Source organism: Mytilus edulis, chromosome 6 (genome assembly GCF_963676685.1).
Source record: "Mytilus edulis chromosome 6, xbMytEdul2.2, whole genome shotgun sequence".
Classification (NCBI taxonomy): Eukaryota; Metazoa; Mollusca; class Bivalvia; order Mytilida; family Mytilidae; genus Mytilus; species Mytilus edulis.
The window spans coordinates 22748451-22755238 of record NC_092349.1 but is presented as its reverse complement, the minus strand read 5'-3'; the positions used below and the strand labels follow the sequence as shown (position 1 = coordinate 22755238).

The window sequence follows — 6788 nt, the reverse complement described above, 5'->3', positions numbered from 1 at the left end:
TCCAAAAACCCACACTAAAACGTATGCTGAAATAGCCTCTTCCGAAGATACATCTTCAAAAGATCAGTCAGTAAGTGACGTAAAACCAATTTTCATAATGGAAGATGATTTATTTGGCTCTAGTAAGCCCACAAGAGATCAATATCTCACGCATGTCGAACTATATAAAGCAGTTGAATGCCTTGTAGACCCCAGTCACTTAAAAGGCTTACAAAGAGTGAGGGGGATGTGGAGGTTATACTTTGATAATCATGAGGACAGGGAAAAAATGCTTACTAATGGTATTGTCATTCGAAAGAAGCTGATTCAAACTTACGCCAGAAATCCTATGGTAGCTAATAATGAAAATCCATCAAACATTTGGGTGAGAGTAAAAAATATACCCTGCTCAGCGGATGATGGACAAATCCAAAGAGCATTAGAAGAGAAGAACTGTATTGTACACAAAATAAATAGGGAGAGGTTAAGAGTTGATGGGCGTCTAACAAACTGTCAGACCGGTGATCGCTTTGCTATTTGAGATCCTATCCCCACACCATTACCAAAAACTCTTCTTATTGGCAAATATAGAGCTAAAGTTCTCCACAAGGGCCAAGAAGACACTCAGAAAGCAGTCAAATGCAACAAATGTCTGCAAGAGGGGCATAAGCTTTTTGAGTGTCCAAATGACTGGGTATGCAGAACTTGTGGAGGCAGTGGACATAAATCAAATTACTGCACTACTTGTCCGAATGACTGGTTGTGTCAAACTTGTGGCAAATCCGGCCATACAGCCCAATACTGTAATGCTGAAACTGTCTCCTCCAGTGAAGACAGCCAATCAGAATCCGATTCTGATTCCGACAACAAATCTAGTCATCAGCCTGATCAGGAAAACAGAAATTATACTAAACACCAATCTCCAGATCTGTCGAATTCTAAAAACAGATTTACATTCAACAAACAAATACATGTTGCAAGTGAAACAGCAGAGAAACAAGACAATAACAATCAAAACAATCAATCAAAAGAAAATCCGAAAGCTTCTCATACATATTCTACAGACGAAAAGAGGCAGGTTAGAAAAGCTAAACGACAAAAAAACAAAAAAGACAAACAACACCGTTCTTCTGGTGATCAGCAAAGAATGGATCACTTCTTAAAAGAAGCTTTTCGGACACCTTCTCAAAAACCCAATGATGAGACAAGAACACGAAATAAACAAAATGCAACCACCCCTACTGATGAGCTGCATGCAAGAGAGGAACCTGTGAAAAAAACTAAATCCTAATTTCCTCTAGAAAAAAATATCAAAAAAAATCAAAAAACAAAAAACATTTTCTATAAAATATGTTTTTAATTTTTTTCAAATTGTATATATATTTTTGTTTACTTTTTCATGTAACTATAGACTGTGTCTATAATGTTAACATAAACATAATTTGTGAGTGTGATGTCTATATAACAGATAGAATACATTCAAAGAAGAAAAAATTAAATACAAGTACATGTAAAGAGTTATTTAAAAATATGGTAAATATTTCAAATACAGATAAAAGTCTATATGAAGACTGTTTAGAATGTAAAAGCAATCTTTTGAATAAAGAGACAAAAACTCTATCAGAAACAAACACTGTTTATAAGTCGCTTGAAACTGGTACGGCATTCATGAACTGTAAAAGCATCAGCATCACTTTAAAAGATTTTGTTGAAATGTCCAATATAATTCACTTATATGGATCTCAGTTCGGCAGTAAACTAATTCAATTTTATAGTTCTAAGTTTGGGATTAAGATACTGTCAAGGTCCATTGTTCTAGTATGTCTATTTATAAATTTCCATAAATGGTTAAAATCGATATCAGTTACATGTAGAATATCAATTTCACAAAATAATGATGTATCCACACTATATTGTAATGTAAATCCTGTATATAATGTTTCAAATATAAATACTCCTAGAATTATTCATTTGTTTACATTCCATATCATGCACATGTTGACTGTAAAAATAATTCAGGTAGTCGTTAACTCATACAAGGTCAACACATCAATCTTTGATGTTGAATCTGAAAAAGATAAGAAAATTTGTTACAAGGTAGAAGGTAGCATATTATATATAAATACCGTAAGTGTCAATTTTAACATCAAAATAATTACACTTCAAAACTATCTAAATCCGGTACATTTCAATTACCTATTAAGAGAGATTTTCGGAAAGTCAGTAATGAAACTAAAAATAGATTTAACCTTTCACAATGCTATATATAGATCTATAAATAACCTGGTGTTTATCTGGGTCATGATCAAGCTCGATAAACAAAACTTCTGTTGGCATTTAAATGTTTTTTTTAGAACTGTTTTCTATAACAACAAATACAACTAACTACTATGAACATTAAAAATCTTCATATTTGTTCATTAAATTGTCAAGGGTTAGCAAAGAAGGATAAACGCTTTAGACTATACACATGGTTTAAACAACAAAAGTGTGACATTTTAATGGCACAAGAAACCCATTTTTCAAAAGATATTATAACGAAAATTAATAATGAATTTCATGGAAAACACCATCACAGTTTAGGCAAAACAAATTCGAGAGGTGTTTCTTTCTTTATACGCAAAACACTCGATTTTAAAATAATAAATGAATTTTGTGACAATGAAGGAAGAATAATTTTAATTAATTTGGAAATTCAAGATAAGATATTTACTTTATTAAACTTGTATGCACCAAATGAAGTCCACGCAAGGAACACATTCTTTAAAAAAGTACAAGGTTTAATTGAAGAGCACAGTCTTGGTGCATTAATTGTAGGAGGAGATATGAACGACCGTCTATCTAGTTTAGATACAAAAAATCAAAATCTTCATAAAAAGTTTAAAAAACCAGTAAATAATCTTAAACAGGTAATTAAAACAAATAAACTGATAGACATTTGGAGGCTATTAAATAAAACCAAAAAACAATATACATGGAAAAGAAAAAATTCTACAAATGAGGCAAGTAGAATTGACTTTTTTATAATAAGTTCACAAGTACGCATGCTGACAGTATCAGCTGACATCAGACCAGCTCACATTTCAAGTACAGACCACCAAGCTATTTCTTTAAAAGTAGATATTTATTCAAGTAATCGAGGAAAGGGTTACTTTAAAATGAATAATAGTATATTAGCTGACTTTCAAAATCAAGAAATAATAAATAAATTGATTGATAAGTATGAGAATAAATTTAATAATGAAAATCTTCTTACTCAGTGGGACTTGTTCAAAATTGAAATCAGAGACACTACAATTAAATACTCTAAATCGAAAGCCAAGAAAGAAAAAATAAAATCAATGTTTTGGAAAGCGAAATTTAAACTTTAAACGATAGGTTAGATACATTACCCACAGACACAAATAATAATCTTTTAAATGAAATTAAACAATTAGAAAATGAACTAGACCAAATATATTCATTAAAAGCAAAAGGGGCTCAAATTAGGTCAAGAATCAAATGGGTTGAGGAAGGTGAACAAAATACAAAATTCTTTTTATCTTTAGAAAAACACAGGCAATCAAAAAAATCTATTAATAAGTTATTGTCCCAAATGGGGAGGTAACTGTAGATCAAAGTGAAATTCTTGATATGAGTAAAGAGTACTACAAAGTCCTATACAAAAGCTCTAACCCTGATACTGAAATCTTAAAATCATATACTGAAGGAACAAAGATAAATCATTCTTTGACATCTCCTGAAAGTAAACAAGTAGATGGTAAATTAACACTAGAAGAGTTAACATCCTCTATTTTTAAAATGAAACTAAATAAAACACCTGGGAAAGACGGTTTAACTGTAGAGTTTTACAGACAATTTTGGTCAAAACTAAAGAACATAGTTTTGAAAGTCTCTAATACTTGTTATGATAAAGAATCTTTATCTAATACCCAAAAGATTGGGATTATATCATTAATTTATAAGAAAAATGACCCTTTGTCCCTGGATAACTACCGTCCAATAACTTTATTAAATATAGATGTGAAATTAATAACATATACTTTAGCACAAAGACTTAAGAAAATCTTACCATTAATAATCCATAGAGACCAAAATGGATACATAAAAAATCGCTATATAGGATTCAATGTGCGTCAAATTCAGGACATCATAGATTATTCTGAAAATTTTAATATTGAAGGAGCTATACTATTTATTGACTTTTCTAAAGCATTTGATTCACTGGAGTGGGATTTTATGCTGGAATCATTAAAGAAATTTGGGTTTAATGAATCATTTCAGAAGTAGGTTAAAACCCTATATTATGACATAAAAGGATGTATCTTAAATAACGGGTGGATTTCAGAAACCTTTAATATTGAGCGCAGAATTCGACAAGGGTGTCCTTTAAGCGCTTTATTGTTTGTTTTATCAGTTGAATTACTTGCTTGCAGAATAAGAGACTCTAATGATATAAAAGGAATACAAATCAAAATTGATAAAAAAACTCATAGTCTAAAAATTTCACAATTAGCAGATGACACAACTCTTTTTCTAAAATCTAAAAATGAAATAAAGCATGCACTTAATATTATTGAAACCTTTGGGTCGCTGTCAGGACTCAAACTCAATAGAAACAAAACAGAAGGTATATGGCTAGGTAAACTTAAACACTGCAAAGACAAATTTGAAAATATCAATTGGAAACATAACGTAAAAAGTCTTGGTATTTATTTTGGCTCTGATAAGAAAGAATGTCAAAAACTTAATACAGAAAAACAGTTGGAAAAATCAGAAAGAATAATTAATGATTGGAAAAAAAGGAAAATTAGCATGATTGGTAAAATCACTATCATCAAAACACTTGTCATACCTAATATAACATATATTGCATCACTAATAAATCTGTGCAAAGAAACTATATCTAAGTTTAAGAAGATGATATATAATTTTTTATGGGAGGGTGGTAGTGAGAAAGTTAAACGCTCAGTGCTAAGAAAAAATTATTTAGAAGGGGGGTTAAAAATGACAGATATAGATTCTTACATTGAGGCAATGAAAATAAATTGGGTAAAAAGACTTACAGATGAAACTTGGGCAAACTGGAAAATTATTCCAACCAATTATTTCAGTGAGTTTGGGGGTAAAAACCTTATATTTAAAATGAATCTGGGTTCTCATAAATCATTAGAAAACATAAAAAACCTGCCTACTTTTTACTAAGAAATCTTAAAATGCTGGATTAAAAATGGAAGACAAATAAACCTGAAACCTATTTAGATATCCGGAAACAAGTTATATGGGGAAATCAATATATTAAGAATCAAGGCAAAAGTTTGTACTTTAAACATTGGATAGAAGAAGATATATTTTTTTATAAACGATATAATTGACGATAAAGGAGAAATTTCAAAAAAAAATCTTAAACAAACTTAAAAGGAAACAAAATTGGATAGCAGAAACATGTATTTTACGTAAAGCCATACCCAAATCTTGGAAAGAAAAATTAAAGAGTAAAACATCTTTAAATACTAAAATTCATTTTCAACATGATATAAAGATGAATAGCCATGGATTGTATTACAATCTGGACAAAATTTCATTCAAAGAAATATATAATATTTTAATTATATCTAATAAAGAGCTCCCAGTAGGATTCTATGTATGGAAAAATCATTTCACTTTTGATAACGTTACTTATTTTATAAAGAAGAACCTTATTTTTACGTTCCATTTTTTAAAAGATAATAGAATGAAAATGTTTAGATGGAAATTACTGCATAATATTACAGCAATTAATTCTAATTTGCACCGTTGGAAAATATCTGATAATCCAAATTGTGTGATTTGTTCCAAATGTGATAACTATAATCATTTTTTCTTTGAATGTAAATGGGTAAAAAATTATCGGTCAATAATTTATGACATATTTATGTATTTCAATATAGACCAACATGTCTTCTGTCTTAAAAATCTTGTGCTTGGATATAAAATTGAAGATATTGAATATAATCCACTTAATCATGTCATAACAATGATTTGTTTTGTGATTTATAAATGTTTTTATTTATCAGAAAAGAGAACTAAATTTGTGAACATGTTGTCAGTTCTAAAAAATGAGATTGAAACACAAATGTTATATCATCCAGAAAATCTATTTTTGAAAAAATTTCAGAGGAAAATATCCAAACTTTGATTATATCTATTTTTTAGGAGAAATAGATCTAATATAAATACTTCAGTCAGTATTTAAATAACAAAGAATCAATCAATCAATAATTTACAAATCAATCAAGATCAGGGGTCAATAGCTCCTTCTTTGATCTCTTCAATATATTTCATTATTACTTACCAGAAATATTTGATTATTATAAGTTTAGAAATTTACACATTTGATAAGTCACTTGATGACTGCTATAAATTACTCACCACTTCATAAAATTATTCGTCTAGCCATGAGGTCGACCATGCTTGATCATTCTTGATCATTCTACTTTCGGTTAAACTAGTTTTATACAATCAAAACAAATGACGGACAAAAATCCGTCTTTTTGTTTTTTTTTTTATTATAATTTCTTTCTTATATGATTGTTTATATATAGGATCACTGTCTGAATAATATGTATGTATTGTGTGCTCGTATGAATACTTTGTAAAATGCAACTAACAAAAGATATAAATATAAAGTATATTTTGCTAATCAAATCCCCTGGTTTTATTAGCAATTAACAACACAGGGAGGAACCTTAGCGTCATTGTTGTAGCGCTAAGGGACATTGTTCACAACCAGGAATGAAATAAAATATTTAAAGTTGAAAAAAAAAAAA

At 29.5% G+C, this 6788-nt stretch overlaps 1 long non-coding RNA gene across 1 annotated transcript; it reads right to left on the bottom strand.

Moving 5' to 3' along the window:
- Positions 1 to 1332: 1332 nt before the first annotated feature.
- On the bottom strand, positions 1333 to 6474 carry LOC139527363 (uncharacterized). Its single transcript, XR_011665340.1, has 2 exons — positions 6391 to 6474; positions 1333 to 2047 (listed from the first exon to the last, which is right to left on the bottom strand). It is a non-coding gene; the product is annotated as an uncharacterized lncRNA (long non-coding RNA).
- Positions 6475 to 6788: the final 314 nt, after the last annotated feature.